This window comes from Pinus tabuliformis, chromosome 6, assembly GCF_031772625.1.
Source record: "Pinus tabuliformis cultivar Carrire ecotype Pingquan chromosome 6, CPIR1, whole genome shotgun sequence".
Classification (NCBI taxonomy): Eukaryota; Viridiplantae; Streptophyta; class Pinopsida; order Pinales; family Pinaceae; genus Pinus; species Pinus tabuliformis.
Window position 1 is genome coordinate 1,700,915,972 of NC_142292.1, and position 17,092 is coordinate 1,700,933,063.

Sequence of the window (17,092 nt, forward strand, 5' to 3'; positions counted from 1 at the left end):
TTCTATAGACGAGGAAATCATCCAATCCATGATGATAGGAGAAGAACCTTGGGAAGATTATCATCATCGTTCCCTTCCTCCAGATTCCAATGAGGATTATTCAAATGAACTAGTACACCCTTCGATTGTAGATTTCTTTTTGAATTTTGTTAGAATAGATCGGTATATTTTGAGCGTAATTTGTCTAACATAGAAGAAACCATTTCTATAGACATTTCAACCAAGCCTAACGTTGTAGAAAACATTCATGTCGACAAATCTTGTTCTCCTTTGGAACTCAATATTTACCGTGCTCTGTTTCGTGAATTTAGAGATGTATTTGCATGGTCTTATGAGGAGATGCCAGGCATTGATTCAAGCATTGTTGAACATCAAATCAAAATGTACCCTGATGTCAAACTAGTACGACAGCGGCTTCGACCTGTACATCCAAAGAAAGTTGCTGCCATTAAGACAGAGGTTGAAAAAATTTTGCATGCTGGCTTCATTTACCCTGTACCTCTTACTGATTGGGTATCAAATATTGTTCCCATGATGAAAAAACAAGGAACAATCCGAGTGTGTGTTGATTACCAGGATGTAAATAAAGCATGTCCAAAAGAAAATTATCCTACACCCTTCATCAACCAGATTATTGATGAATGTGCTGGATGTGAAATCTTTTCATTCATGGATGAATTTTTCGATTACAATCAATTCAATATCCGCCCAAAGGATCAGTCAAAAACTGCATTATCTGTCCTTGGGGCACATTCGTGTATAGAAAGTTACCTTTTGGTTTGAAGAATGTAGGGGCTACATTTCAGAGGGCAATGAATTATGCCTTCCATGACATTAAGAACATTGTACAACCATATCTTGATGATTTGCCTGCTCATTCACGAAAGCGGACTGATCACCCGCAGCATCTTAGAGCAATATTTTTACGGTGTCGACACTACAAAATAAGACTCAATCCACACAAGTGTGTGTTTTGTGTTGGCTCTGGTCGATTTCTTGGATTCGTGGTCTCAAAAGATGGAATTTGACTTGATCCATCTAAGGTTCAGGCAATACTTGACTTGCCTCCACCTTCGAATTTATTAGAGTTACAGAAACTTCAAGGGAAGGAAAACTTTCTGAGGAGGTTCATTCCAAACTATGCTGAGTTGGCTAAAGGTTTTACACGTCTATTGAAGAAAGAGGTTCTATTGGGATCAGGTTGCGCAAGCTTCCTTTAGTGCTCTTAAAGATTCCCTGATTAAAGCATCATTAATGTATGCCCCAAACTATCAACAAGACTATTACTTGTATCTCATCGCTGCAAATACAACCATCGGAATGGTTTTAGTCCAAGAAGTAGATGGAATAGAACATCCTATATATTATTTGAGTCGTAATCTCAATGATACAGAAAGAAAATATTCATATGTCGAAAAGTTAGCTTTGGCGGCCGTTCAAGCCATGCAGAGATTTCGTCACTATATTCTCCTGCGTAAAACTACAATTATCTCCGATTGCAACCCTATGACATACATTTTGTCACGTCAATTGTTGGGGGGCAAATATTCAAAGTGGATAGTTATATTGCAGGAATTTGATTTGGAATTCGTTAAGTCTAAGTCAAAGAAATCTCTCGTATTTGCCAAACTACTTTGCGACCTTCCCTCATCCTCCAATGATTTAACATCAAAAACATCAATCGTGGATGAGTCTCTGTTTCTCATTTCGTCAAGTGATTCATGGTATGGAGATATATTGATCTATCTCCAGACCAAAGATTTTTGACCCAATACCTCTCGCTCTAAACAGCGACGTGTCAAATACCAAGCCAAAAATTATCTGATTGTTGGTGATACGCTTTATCGCCGTGGTATTGATACGGTTTTATGTAGGTGCCTCACTCATGAGGAGGCCGAGAAAGCTTTGAATGATTGTCATTCAGGTGCTTGTGGTGGACATCTGTCTGGATATGCAACAGCACAGAGAATTCTCCGTGCTGGATATTTTTCGCCAACAATATTTAGAGATTGCATACTTGCTGTTAGAAGTTGTCATGCATGTCAAATATTCGATCGAAAAACTCGATTACCACCTGTACCTTTGCATCTAGTAGTTGTTGTTGCACCATTCATAAAATGGGGCATAGATTTCATGACATGTAACCCCACCTCGACCGAGGGGCATGGGTATATTATAGTCGTCGTTGACTATTTTACCAAATGGGCCAAGGCGATGCCTACATTAAACAACAGCAGTGAAATGGCTGCATTATTTTTCTTCAACCACATGGTTGCCATGTTTGGTGTACCATAGGCCATAGTTATAGATCATGGATCGCATTTTCACAATCACATGATGGTTGAGTTAGCTACCAAATTAGAACTTTCACATGATAGTTCCACTCCATATTATCTGCAAGCTAATGGACAAGTTGAGGCTATCAACAAGGTCCTTAAGTGTATGTTACAACGAATGATTGGAGTTCACAAAATAAATTGGCATTTAATCCTATACTCAGCCTTGTGGGCATATCGAACCTCGGTGAGAAATACTACCAGATTCACACCCTTTCAGTTTATGTATGGTTTGGAAGTAGTCTTGCCGATTCAATGTGAAATTTTTGTCACTCAAACTCACAATTGACCTGCTACCTAACACTTCTAAGGAAGAAGCATATTTCTTGGAATTAATCCATCTGGATGAAACTCGTCGTGATGCCGCGTTGGCTAACAAAGCCCACAAGAAACAGGTAAAGGCGCAATATGATCAAAATGTCAAGCCTCAAGTCTTCTCAGAAGGTGACCTGGTCTTGCTGTACGATCAGGAGTCGGATAAGATTGGTGTAGGAAAATTTGAACCACTTTGGATGGGCCCTTATATTGTTAAACGCATTTTGGTGAAAGGTGCCTATGAGTTAGTAGATTATGACGAAATTCCATTGTCTAAGCCTAGAAATGGGTTGTATTTAAAATGTTACTATGCTTAATTGAGTATGGTAAAACTCATGTATATATGCTTGGATTGCATGTGTGAGTGTGTTTCTTTAAGGGTTTTTATTTGGTTAAGTAATCCACTTCGCATTTATTGCAGATGTCAAACTTTTTGGAACCATGGGCTGGTTACGCTGATGGTGCTAGTCGTAGTATGCAAAACCTATCTTCTGTGGCATGGGCCATTTTCACTCTGAACTGCGAGTTAATGAGTTTTAGAGGGATTTGTATCGGTCGGTCAAAAAACAATATCGCCGAGTATAGCGCGTTGATTGAACTTCTCTCTGATGCCATTTCACTTGGAATTCGTAAAATTATCATTAGGTCGGACTCACAGCTCGTTGTGCTACAAGTTATTGGCATTTATACTGTCTGAAACCCAGCAATTCATCATATGTTCCTTAGAGTTCGTATTTTGGAAAGGTATTTCGAATTTATTCAATATCAACATATTTCCAGAAGTCTAAACACATTAACCGACTCTTTAGCAAATTATGTGTTAAATAGACATTTGCAACATATGTAAAGTAAATATTTTCAATTAACATCATCAATTGAATAGGATTGCATCACTCAACCATAATAAAACCCTAAAAGATAATTGTAAAAAGTTTTTACAAACATTTTGTGTCCAGGACAAAAATTGGTCATCTGACCCAAAAACTGAATGTATGCAGAAATGATCCTAGTAAGCTAGTGGTGCTCGTAATAGTAGGTAACAGTCTATGTTATCATGCGCAGAAGTCTCATCCAATGACCCGGCACTCCAATGGTGTGGCGTTGCAATTGCATAGGTAGTTCCTCAATCCGGATATCCGGGATACCTAAGGTTAAACCCTCTATGTGTTTTTGCAATTCAGCCAGAGTCTCGACCAAATCAAAGTCTCGGAGAATCTCTCTCCCTATAGGTCTTTGTGCTGGTCTAGCTATATCTTGTGGGTCTCCCATAGGTTGAACAGGTCCAATATCTGTATACATAAAAAATAGATTTTGTTTAGTCTTGGAGTTAATCAAAAACACAAAAAATGCAAAAACTTTAAAAAATTAAAAACACTTGGTCAAACAATTTACCAATAGCACCCCACATTGCTCCAGCTGGTAGTGGTAAATCTGGATCGCCACAGAAATCCATTCCTGAATATGGATATTCTGCGAAGGTCATCTCCTATCGATTGAACCATTCAAAGAATGTAGAGGTAAATACGATCTTAGAGTGGGCACCATGCCTAGCCATTAGATCTGTCCACCTCTACAACCGTGGGTCTCTTGGTCTAGATACACCCAGTGAAATGAGTTGTGGCTGCAAGAGAGGTATTCTCTCCAAGGCAAAGGAGATTACGATTGATCCATAGCCGAAATTTATGAGCTTTTCTTCTTTTACCTTGGTCAGTTATTCTTTCATAAATAAAAGGATAGCCCCGCACCAGTTAAATATTTTTGGCTCTAAACATTCTAAAGCATACTACATGTATGACTTGGTGGCCAAATGAAGCGTGGAACTTCCAACCAATTTGGCAATGGTAAAAAGAATCATCCTTAGCGGTAAATCACTAACATCCTTGATAAGTATCTTCCAGTCTTTGCTAGACTGGGAACTTGGCCTACAAAACTGTCGCACATAATCTTTCACTGGTCTACCTCCATGGACAAGACCTGTTAGTGAAATGGGGGCACCTCGCCTCGACAGTCCAGTTAGGAAGTATATATCATCGATGGTAAAAGGGATTTCTTTGCCCCGAATGTGAAAAGTCTGATCGGTCGGATCCCATGATTGAACAAGAAATCGTAGAAGATCCATCTGCTGCCGCAGGTTGGATAGCTTAAAATACTTGAGTAAACCGCAGTCTCTTAAGGCCTCGACTATTCCTGGATTACTCAAGGCTATGACATCTTGCTCTTCATGCTCCCGTTCTCTCCATATGATTACCATTTTTAAATTCTTGATTTGGAAAGAGAAACCCTAGGGGCCTCGAAGCCCTAGAATGTTATTGACTAAAACAGGAGGTAAATGAAATAAAAGAGAACAGAATTAGATCCTACGTGATCCAAACTTCACAAGGAGTGAGCCCTTCAATCCTTCGCAATCAACTAGTGCTCTTCAGGAAAAAACTACTCCAGAAATCAGAAGGTAAAACAGATGGTGAAAATGAATGGTAAGAACCGGTATTTATGTTTATTTCTCGCACTTTAATCGAGTAAACATCGGTTTTTTTATTTATTTAATCCATGAACATGTCTTGTTTAATCTTTTGATGGTACCTTGAGCAGGATTAACAACTGGCAAGTAGTTATGATGTGCTTACATGTAAATTGAACATCTTTGACCACAAAGCAAACTTTTATCACTTTTTTGAGCTTTGTTAAAAACAAAAAAGGAACCCCCTTGGAGTCCTCTTTAAGCTCTTTTCAGATTCTCTAAACATGAAAATATTGCCAAGCACTTGTCATTTCTAGCTCGTTAAAACGGATTAGAATCGATATCTACTCACTGACTCAGTATAGTTTTACCCCTTTTTCGGGTTGAGATAGATTAACTACGAAAAGGTACTCGTTGGTCAAACATGATCAATAGGTTCTCTCTTGTATTGTTTTATGCTTTTTCGGGCTTGAGAGACAAATGTACGAAAAAGAACTTTTGGAGTTCTCTTTTAGTCCCTTTTCAGCCTCTCTAAACATGAAAAGGACCGAGTTGTCTTTGTCGTTAAGCTTGTTAAAAGCATTAAATAGCGACAAACTTGTCCATCTAGACAAGATCGAGTTTCACCTTCGCTAGACTCGTTAAAACATCAAATAGTGATGGATTCACCCGAAGGGTGAAATTATACAACAAGCATATGTTATCCTCCTCAAGCTTGATAAAAAATAAAGAGGTACTGGTCAGAAATGACTGGGGAAAAATGGGAAAAAGTTGGGAACACTTTATGGTAGCAGGTCGCTCTTGAACATGACACTTTCACCTCATCACCGTGACTATGTGGGTTGGGTCAATCAGCTTGATGGTTATCGCACTTTTGGTCTATCATACCATCCATCACTTTGTTTTGGGTCAGTGCTACCAATTCACTTCAGTTTCGCAGATATGTTCAAGAGAAGTCATTCAGTTCAAAACCTCATCCTTTACAATACAGTAAACCTTCATTTTTCATGCCCGCCATTCCTAAACCTTGTCTCATCAGTCGATATCAAATCTCCAAAAATCATTTACCTCGTTTTGTGTCGTTGATATGGGATACATCAAGGCCCTCCTGCAACGAGTTGCTTGTTGTCGACATCAGCAAATCATCCAAGAAGTTTACTTAGAAACACCCCTTCAGTACCTTGAGGCTTGCATACATCAATGGTAGGTTTCTTGCTTTCGGTGATAGGTTGACATCAATGGCCTTCGACCGAAAGACTTCGTATGGTGTTCGACATCAAATCATTTATTCACACCATGTGGAATGTATTGTAGTACCTTGAGGGTTATTATCATTGTCAGTGATTCCTCTCGCATCTGTTAACGGATTACATCATTGGCTGGTAATCAGACGATGTCTCTCCATCTTCAACTTTAGAAAATCTATTCACATGGTTAGACTTGTACATTGAGTGAAAGATTGGATGAGATTGAAGACCCCACCATCCGGGCTGTGATATATTCAGGAGTACTATATCAAATGTACAATGGCCTTGCATTCATGGTCATCCATTTATGGGTCTACATCTGTAGACAACTATATATCTACATGTAATGAAAGTTTATAAAGCTGAGCATGGGTATGCCTTCCCTCAGCTAATTATGAGAAAAATTCAAAGCATCATGATATTTGTATTGTAATTGATGCAGGTCACCTTCTGCTTCGAAACCTTCTCTCTAAGTGGTAAAACACCTCACTCGACATGGTTATTTCGACTTCATGCTTTAGGGGGCACCTGTTACAGGAAAATTTGGGCACATCAACCCCAACTTCAAAATCTGTATTATTAGGGCCTATCAACCCCTAATTTAGTTGTTTTCATTCCCCAATGAATTCAACCTACATCATGCTTACTTCCCACGAGTTTCATGACACCATTCATCCAAAAAATGTCCCTAAGGAGATCATCGCAGGTGGCCTTCTATCTGGTTGCAATGAATGGCAGGCACTACACTATCAGGATGCTATGCATAGCACCTGGTCTTTGTATCACCTGCAATGGGTGAGATCCATCAAATTTTTCCAATGAATCCATTAGATTCCTCATCCAATGGATGCTTCTAGATTTTTCTAGAGGGATTGGGCTCGATTTTGGGTGAGGAAGGAGATGAATGAACCTTAATCCATTATCCCTTCCTCCCTAGAACCACTTCCCAAATATGGCAAAGCATTCATGAGGGTCATTAATGGCCAAACCTCCTCTTTTCAGCTATAAAAGGACCAAGCTCTCATTGGCTGGTCTAGGTTGGAACTTCTTGAGCTAAGGAAATGCTGCTTGGATGAGATTAGTAGAGAGAGTAATGTTATCATGTCAAATTGTTGTTTCCATGAGGAGAGAAGGGTTTGAAGCTGGGAGGATGACGCTGAATCGGACATGCATCTACATGGGTTGTAATCTTCCTTTCTATCAATAAAGAGTTCTTTGCTTTTTCCATTCATGTGTTATGAAATGTACATTGTATTTTCGATTCTATAATGTGTTTAGTTAACAGATCGATATGTATGCTTTGATGGTTTTCTGTCTCGGCTTGTGTGCAGGTACCTTTCAAGCGAGTTAAGTACGGAAGGGAGTGGCGAAAGCGGTCAAAGGGAAGAGGGATCAAGCGAGAGATCTAGGTTGGTACTTTTGTTCCTCTTTATTTTATCTGTTAGCTATAGGAAAGGCAATAGAATTACTTTAACTGTTGTTCTAGACTTGCTACTAGGTCTAGGGGTTAGTCGTTCGAAAAGACACTAAATTTTCTCGTAACATGCCCCAATAACAATTTTCGTCGTCAGGCAGTTGCTCTGCCTAGTGCACGGTGGGTGTTTGTGGTTGGAGGAGCCCATCCCCATCACGGACCACTTGATTCACCACATTACCTGACTTCTATGCAAAGGAGAGGATCCCGTAGCTATCTCTGAGGGGAAAAGCAATGACTTAGCCATCGCAGAGGTCATGAAGAAGAAATATAAACTGGAGAAGAAGAAAAGGGGCTACGCCATATCCAACATCTACAACAATGCAATAAGAGTGGCAACACAAATACTAACAAGTAAGGTTATGCACAAGTGCCGCGCAGACGAGGTACCCATGTCAGTGGTAGCACTTGTTGAGCAGTGCGCGGAGGAGGTCCAGTTTAACTGGTATGAGTTCCTCTGTAAGGAGTTACTGGAAAATTGCCGCGAGGCTCAGGAACAAGGCAAAATGTTCCACTATGCATGGCTTCTACTGTTCATAGTGCTTGTGGTAGGGGAATTGCCAGAGGACAGTCAGTTCCCCATAATTGACAGGGATCTGTCGGAGGCCGCGAATTATGCTTCGCTCTGGGCCATAAAGGATGCAAATCAGATTCACGACAGTAAGATATTCTGGGTGTTCATGGAAATGAAACTCGGAATGGGGATTAGCCACAAGCCATGGTTATCACCCACTGTCTACAACAGTCTTCAAAATTTTGCAGAGTTTAAAGTGGACCTCCATAGCATATACATCAGAATGCGCAAGGCCCCGGCTAAGAAATGGAGCGAGCTACCCTTTGTAGCCACAGACAATGTAATCTTTGATGTACCGGGAATGTGGTTGCCGGAGTGGCACGCCCCAGACATCGCAGCAATGGAGAAGTCTGCAGCACAAAAGAAGAAAGAGGAGGCCAAACTGTGCATGGAATAGTTGGCAAAGAAAAGAAGGAAGGAAGCAGCGGCAACAGAAGCGCGGGAGGCACGGGATGTTGCACACAGTAGCAGCAGAACAGAAAAAGGTTGCAGCAGCACACGAGGCAGCCGAGAAGGCGCGTGAGGGCCAAAAGTCACCTTCACATGGGCAGGAAGCAGAGGAAGAGGAGGGAGGTGCAGACCCACAAACCGCGTCAACACAGCTGAAGCACCAGTGCCCGAGCGAGCGGACAGGGCCGTGCAAGAAGGTCAAGGCATCAAAGTTGTCTATTGACCCGATCACCCTTACTAAAGGTGATCTGCACAACATCGACGAGACGGTGCGCGATGTCACCTCTGAGGCCCTCCAGAATTTTGCGCAAGAGAACCAGATTGTGTTAGGGGACCTCAGAGCGCAGCTACAGGAGTTGCAAGTGATCACTCCTCAGGCTGGTACCCTTTTGACCAACCTTGCAGTAGGGACAACTACGGCGGAACAGATGCTGTGCGCTCAGACGAAAAATACAATAGTGTTGCCGGAAGGGGCACTGGTGACAACAAATGAGGTTGACAGGCCTACGATTAGCGCACTGAAGGGTATCGGGATCAACATGGTTGCACTCCCATGGGAGACGTTATATGTTCTATAGGATGGGATTATTGTAGAATTGCGAGTTAGGGAGAGCCGCGCAATGCAAGTACTAAGTGAGCAAAAGATCAACATGGAGCAGTTGAGCTTGTAGCGTGACGAAGTGGTATCACAGAATCGACAGCTGGTACAGGTATTGGAAGAATCCTGTCAAAGTGTCCTTGAGCTGGCCATCCCAGCAGACACACCAGTAGAGGCGCGCATCCACAGGCTAGCAGCAGGGGTGCGCGAGGCACGAGAAGAAATGACTAAGGTTCAGCTGGAGCTGAACCTTCAGATCGTAGAGCTGCGGTTGAAGGCGCAGCTGTCCACCCCTCCGAAAGTAAGAGAACAGTGTGCCAGTGCTATTATAGCAAGACTGGACGAGATCGACAGTGCAGTGAGGGACTACACCAGAATGTTGGAGGAGTCATTTGAGGTCCTCACGAATCTGCAAGAGGACCCCAACATCCAGCGCTTAGAGACAGAGGCGTGTGAACTCCAACAGCAGTATGATAGCGTCAAAGGAACTACACAGATGGTGGCCCTCACCCAGAGGCTCACGCGGATGCAACAGGCCAAAGTGTCGAAAGAACAAGTGGACGCAGCATGGCACAAAGAAGTAGTCTTGAAAGCGCGCATTCAGCCTTGGATCGACGAGGCCTTCACCATCATGGAAACAATTGAAGGCAAGCTCGCACAAATGTAGGGGATGCAAGAACAGATGAAAGGAAGCAGTTCTGACACCGCAGTCTCGGAACAACGCGTACAGTGAATCCAGTAGGAAACCGCTCAGTGTGCTATTGACCTTACAGTGGTTCGGACAGAGTTGGGGGCCTGTTGGGCATGGAATCCCCCCAAGGCATGTTTTGGGGCTTAAAGCCCAATTTTTGACCAAGTCCTTTGTAAAAGCACCATGAATTGTGAGCGCAGAGCGTGAAGTCATAATAGAGTCACAGGGCTATCCGCCCTTGTTTTTGTAATGTAATGTTGGCTTAATAGACCTACCCATGGTCCTCAGACCATGGGATTGTATAAATAGAGCGAGGCTCTAAGTGTACAAGATAGCATATAGCGAAGTCAACAATAGAAGCATGATGAGTCTAAGAGATTGATTCGAAGTGTAAAAGGGTGTATTTGGGTTGTAGAGTAGGAGAAGGCTCTGCAGTTGAGTGCACAGAGGCCTAGTAGTGCACAACTGAGTGTGCAGACCCCTGCAATTGAGTGTGCAGGGGAGGTCAGGTCCGTCACCGTTGGAAGAATTAATAAAGAGAAGTTTACATATTTCTATGTACCTTTTCCTGTTTAATGTATTATTGGGTATAAATTGCAAGTGTACTGTTTATTTGTTACGCGAACCTATATGTGTGTGTTGTATAAATAAATATAACATAAGGCTTCTATTTACATGAAGATAACTAACTGGTGTAGGAAGATAGGTAAGATCTTAGGTGTGACTTAGGAAAATAGTGAAGAGCATTGCTCCAGCAGCCAGGAAGCCCCACAGCCCCTAGGGCCGCGTGAAGGCAAGAATATCACGGTGTGAAGGCCAGGGAAGTACGCAAAACAACCTGCATGTAGGGACGAGTAGTTGGACCAAATCAAACCCTCAGATATCTCAAGGGTGCGGAAACCTAGTTCCAACACCCCCCCATACTACTTTGGGTGAGACCTTAGTCTGCGCTCTGTGGACTGTTTCCAAAAGGTCCAGTAGTACATGGATTTGTTTGGCTAATTAACTATGGACCTGGGTCAGGCCCCAACAAGCCAATAAAATCCTTGCATGTTAGGATCTTGATACATATTATTGTTTGGCCCCCTCCATGATGGTTTTATAGTTGATTGAAGGAACTCACTAGTCCCCCCCCCGCCTTAAATATCTTGTAATCTAGGAAGGGATGGGAATTAATCAGTGGACTGATCTTGTGCACAAATCCCACACACCTCTAGCACATTAATAGGGCATTCTCTTTCGGCATGCTTACGTTTGCATTTAGGACAGAAAACTCTTAGGGAAACCTTTTCTTCTTGTTGTTTCTTTTTATTTTTTAAAGTATCTAGTTGGTAACTAATGGTGTTTAGGATATGCATTTTAAATTTTTCCAAGAGGTTCCCTAGCTCAACCCTAGTGACACCCCCTTGTACTGGTTTTGAATTCCTAGACACATAATCCCTTAAGTTGTCCCCGACCCTTTTTCCTACCTTAGCTTGACTTCTAGAATAGGCTTTGCATAATTCAATTATTTTATCAAAGGGCTTCTTAAATATATCACCAAACCTTAGGATATTTATTGTTTCAATGCATTCTTCCCCTAACCCCTTCAGAAAGATCGTCTTAAAGGTTCTGTCATCCAGATTACCCTCTTGTGATTTGTGATAGTTATAGAGGAACCTCTCAGGGTATTCCTCCAAACTCTCATCCTCCATCTGTTGCATCCTAAAAATGTCATTAACATATTTTATTTTATAGTAATCTTGATATTTCTTAAGGAAGGTACACTTCATGTCATCCCATGAGTAAATGGTGTGCTCTCCCAAGCTCATGAACCATATTAGGGCTAAATCTTTCAAGGTGGCAGGGAATAGTTTAAGTTTGTGTGCATCATCATAATAATTATAACTTCTGCAAAGAAAATAAAATTCAAATAGGAAAGAATCAGGGTCATTAAAGGATGTACCATGGAAAAGTGGAAGAGATGCCAAAGGTATGTTCTTCATAGTAATATTTCTAGTGATGTCCAGTATTGGAAATCCGAAGGTAGTCTCTGAATCTTCTTTGTTTTCCTTAGGTCCCCCTCTTGGCCCATCTCTCCAGTCATTATTCCCTTTAAGTAAAGTGTGGATTATGTCATTATCCCAAGCATTGGCCCCACCATTATTTCTGTCATTGTTTCAGTCACCATTTCTGTTCTCCTCACCACTTTCTCTATTAGCCATCTTTATTATAGGTTCAAAATTAAGCCCAAGAACAATATTCTGGCTAGAAGAAGATTCAATTGGATTAGTTCTAATGTAACCAATTCCCAAGTCCCTTCAAGGTCCTCTTACTATCGATTCTACTTGTGAAACTACCACCAATTATGTACCTATAATAGCTCCCAAGACAATTTTTCCTTGGTGTGGTATACTTTGAGACTATTCTGCCTCTTTTTGATGTGGTATTCCTTTTTCTGATGCCACCTTGCTGGTGGAGCTTTTACCCTCCTCTGATACCTGTGTAATGATCAGATGGATTAGTTGGGGGTGTCTTTTTGGGACCAAATAATTCTAAAAACGATTTTGTACTTTGAATAAATCTACCCTTACTATCTATAGGCCTACCTTTACTTTTGCGCATAAGAAAAATAAAACACTACAGAAATTTACTAAAGACAATCAGACTTTGGAGCAACCCCACCATAATGGATGTGTGGCTCTTCACTTATGTATTACTATACACTCTCCTCCCTCTAATCATCCTACAAAATCCTTACCACACATAAACTCTTAAGAAAAATATTACCTGGACCATTTGAAACTCCCCAACAATGATGCCAAAAATGTTAGGGATTTTATATGTCGTTGGATTCCATAAATTAAATTTTGAATCAAATTTTGTAAACTTCGAGTTTCAATGCATTCCGGTTTAGATTCAAACTTACCCTATACAGTTCTAGTACGAAATTAAGTACGAAATGCTCAACTCTATGTCTAATAATCACACCCAGAATTGTTGAAGTGAAGAAGCCTATTTCATTGTAATCTAAATTACCATTAATGAGATATATTTTCTATTCAAAACTCAAATCACTATTCTGTTCTTAACTATGATATATTAACTCAAAAACTCATTCAGAAATAAAATGGACAACTATCACTAATTATGTTCTCAAACAAATTTAACATTAACTCTATTCAAAACCATTCACAAAGCTAATCCTTGGGGTACTATGAACCAAGAGTAAACTCAATGATAACTCAAATCAATCCTTATGTGCTACTTAATTCAAAGCAAACTCAACATTTAAAAGACATAACTGACAATTTCCCAATCTTAGAACTAATCTGAATCAACACACACAACTTCAAGTTATCTAATGATGAACAAAAATAAATCTAATTAAAGCTTCTTATGAAATCAAACAAATAACCAACTATCTATTCAAATTTTTATTGCACTATGATTCAAGTAAATCTCACACAGGAAATCAAACAACTATACTACAAATGACATACAATTTCTGAAGCATTAACACACAGTCTATTCTAAAAATGATACTTTGTCTCTAATCAATTATGAATATTCAAACAAAGCATAAGCTACAGGAGTCTCGTGCCATTGATATATAAATTCATAAGCAATGAAACAATTCCAAGAGATTCAATTTAAAACATAAGAATTTACTCCTTCAGAAATTCATTTTAAATCGAAACTTCCTTTTCCAACATTCACGAATTTGGAAGAGTAATCACATAGTTAACATATACAAAGTATGTTCATAACAATGTTCCACGGCTTGTAAAGACTCAACAACATTACACTTGTTATCTTTAACTCATATCTACAGAGATGTGTGAAAGAGACTTAAGTACATAATTAAGTGCGGGAATTTTCTAAGTCACTAACGAAAGCAAATGATAAATTAAGTGCAGTTATATCTACTGAATCAAAACACACTTCCTACACACTAAAATGGTTATAGGACTTGATCAAGGTTCATGGTGGGCCCTTTCCACAACCCAGAGCAAGCCTAAGCTAATTCAATACTTGCAGATTAAAGAGACATGAATGCTTAAATGAGAGTAAAATCCAAGACAATAATTATATTAAAACTTCAATAAAACATCAGTTCAAGAGTTCAGTCTTAACAGAACAGAATCAAAGAGTGTTGTGCCACAATCACCAGCTCAACCTAATCGTGTATGTTTGCATTCATATATGTGCGTGTGTAACTTTACATACAAAACATTGGTCCTTTTAAAGAGTTCAAGCCGATTGAATAGTTACAACCAATTAACTAAGGAGAGTAAAAATATATGGGATTCAACTAAGTTAATCCAAGTAAAATCTTCAAGATTATTTCTCCCAGATTGTAACTGAACTTGTCCCAATCGTGGCACTATCCTTGAACCAAAGAAACTAATTCCATATTCGAGAAGAAGAAGGACTATTCTAGGATGCCGAAGATTCACTGGTTTCCCATTGCTGAGTAGAGTACTGAATTAAGTGAAAAACTGAGTACATTATGGCGGTTCGAAAAATGGTTGCTTGATGCGTTGTTGTACTTTGTGCTGGACGATTTGATGATCTGTCCACTTACTTCAAATGTCTGCCTATATTTAAGAGTCCATTTATAGATCAATCAAATTGAATCAAGAGCCATATATTTAACATATACCTAATCCAAAAAAAGACATACGAAAATAGAACCTATTAATAAATCTTATCTCCACTGTGGAGTAATGCAGTTTAACTAGTGTGGTGATTTTAGGGTACCGAAAAGGGGTAAAATAAGGTAAATGATAGTAAAAATAGTGGGATAATATGTGGAAAAGGGGAACAAAAGTAGGGCCCAACAAGTATCATGGGGGAAGAGAGAGAAAATGGATGCAATATATTACATAGGTTCCTTCTTCCAACCAAAATATAGAGATATCAACAATTAAGTTCATAAACTTCCGATGGATGGAAAACTTAGGCATATCATCCCCATCATGTTCCTTATAGTTACTATCATGTTTCATGACCACCATAAGGTGATGATTGGGAGGAAAGAGATATTGATGACATGGGGTGACAGAAGAGGCAGGTTTCACATGATGATCATATTCACAACCCTAAAGGTATGAGGGGGAAGGAAGGGTACATCTAATGGACAACTTGTCCTCAACGTCATGCCTAAGAGAGATAAAGGGATCATCGATAGTTGTGACAATGTGATAATGGCCAAGGTGAGGGTTTGTCGATAATGTATCTATGTCATCGGGACCTTGGAGAAGGCATGGGAAAACAAAGCCTTTGTCAATGTCATCATCAATATCATAAATGGGTCCTGTTATTTCCAATAAACCTTATTCATTCATGAGAAAAAAATTACCCTCCCTTTCAATGGTGTGAGTAGTCATATCATTATGAGTAATGTCCTGGAGGAAAGAAAGTTCATTTTCAACTTCATTTTCCGTGTCAGTATCATAAATAGGGTCACTGTCAAAATGATGGTTGCCCATATCCCATCTTCCCTCATTAATGCACAAGAAATTAGAAATTTCATCTTAAGAGGGAACTACAATATCCATATCTTCAAACCATCTTTCCTGAATGAAGGTCCCTACTTCATGTTCATCCTCATGGACTTCAATAGGGCTTTCACTCATGTCATGGACATTCTCAATCCTTAAATTTGCATCCTTAAGATCTCCAATATGATCTTCTTTAGATTGATCCCATTTGTCCATATATTCCTCACTTTCATGATGATCCTTCACACTTGAATTTTATTCAAGGTAACCATGATCACCCAACTGATTACATTCTATGGGGATTTGTGATTGATTGTAATATTTTTCATTGATAAGGTCAGTCAAAATGTTAAAAGCACAAGTTTAGCTAGCAAATTCAAAGAGACGATTAGGATATTTCTCATAGGCACACATTATTATGTAGAGTTGCTTTTGTGTTGTCCCATGAAACCTAAGCATGAATTCTTTATCCGTGTTCTCCAATAAATCTTCATAGAACTAAACATATTTGTCCACATTCTTTTGCAATTTTTGAAGGTCTTGATCATTGAGTTTTGCAAATATAGAACCAAGATTAATCTCTTTTTGAAAATGGTCCATTTTTCATGATTTTTCATATTAGGATTAAAATGGAGTTGTCAAGGTGAATTAAAATGCCTTGATAGATGCTTTCTTCACCCTAAAAGAATTAACTTTGAAGTTCAATGAAGAAATAGGGCTTCATTCTTCCAATGGAGTCGAAAATAATGATATGTCAATATATGTCGTATGGGGAACAAAACACATGTCTCGTATCTCTGGAAACAACACCAAAATGTTACCGCTCAAACTAGTAAGGGTCCTAGGAGGGGATCCTATAGAGAAACTACTAGGTCAAGAGGAAACAATGGAGCGATATCCCAGTGTCACATCATCTAAGGTTCCCTGATCTTTATGGACTTTCATTTATGGGAGGATACCCTGTATAAGAGGAATCACAATAACGAATGGATCAACGATTCTATAAGGAGTGATTCCTAAGGCCTATTCAAAATAGAGACTCAATTAAATAGCTTACTTGCTTGAGAAGCAAGGTGATGGGCTCTCTAAGAAGGGATATGAGAACACCTTGGCCTATGGTTAAAGGATATGCCTTGACAAGGGGTTTCCTAGACTTAAGGATCCTTGTGGAGAAATGAATTCTATGGAATCCTTTTGGAATTTGGGTTATAAATTTGTAGGACCACAGAGAACTCGTGTGAACCGAAACTAGGTCAAGGGTACGGAGTTGATCGACCAAAGAGGGGATTGAACTAATTAGGGAAGAGAATAGAATCAAAGAACTAATTTTATTTTGAAATTTGAATGCAATGATCTAGGTGAGGACACTAACCCAAAATCAACATAGGGAGAGAAATTATCCTCCAACTAGGGCCTATGATATCTCAAGAATCCACCGTCGAATTGTGCTCAAATTTGGAGGA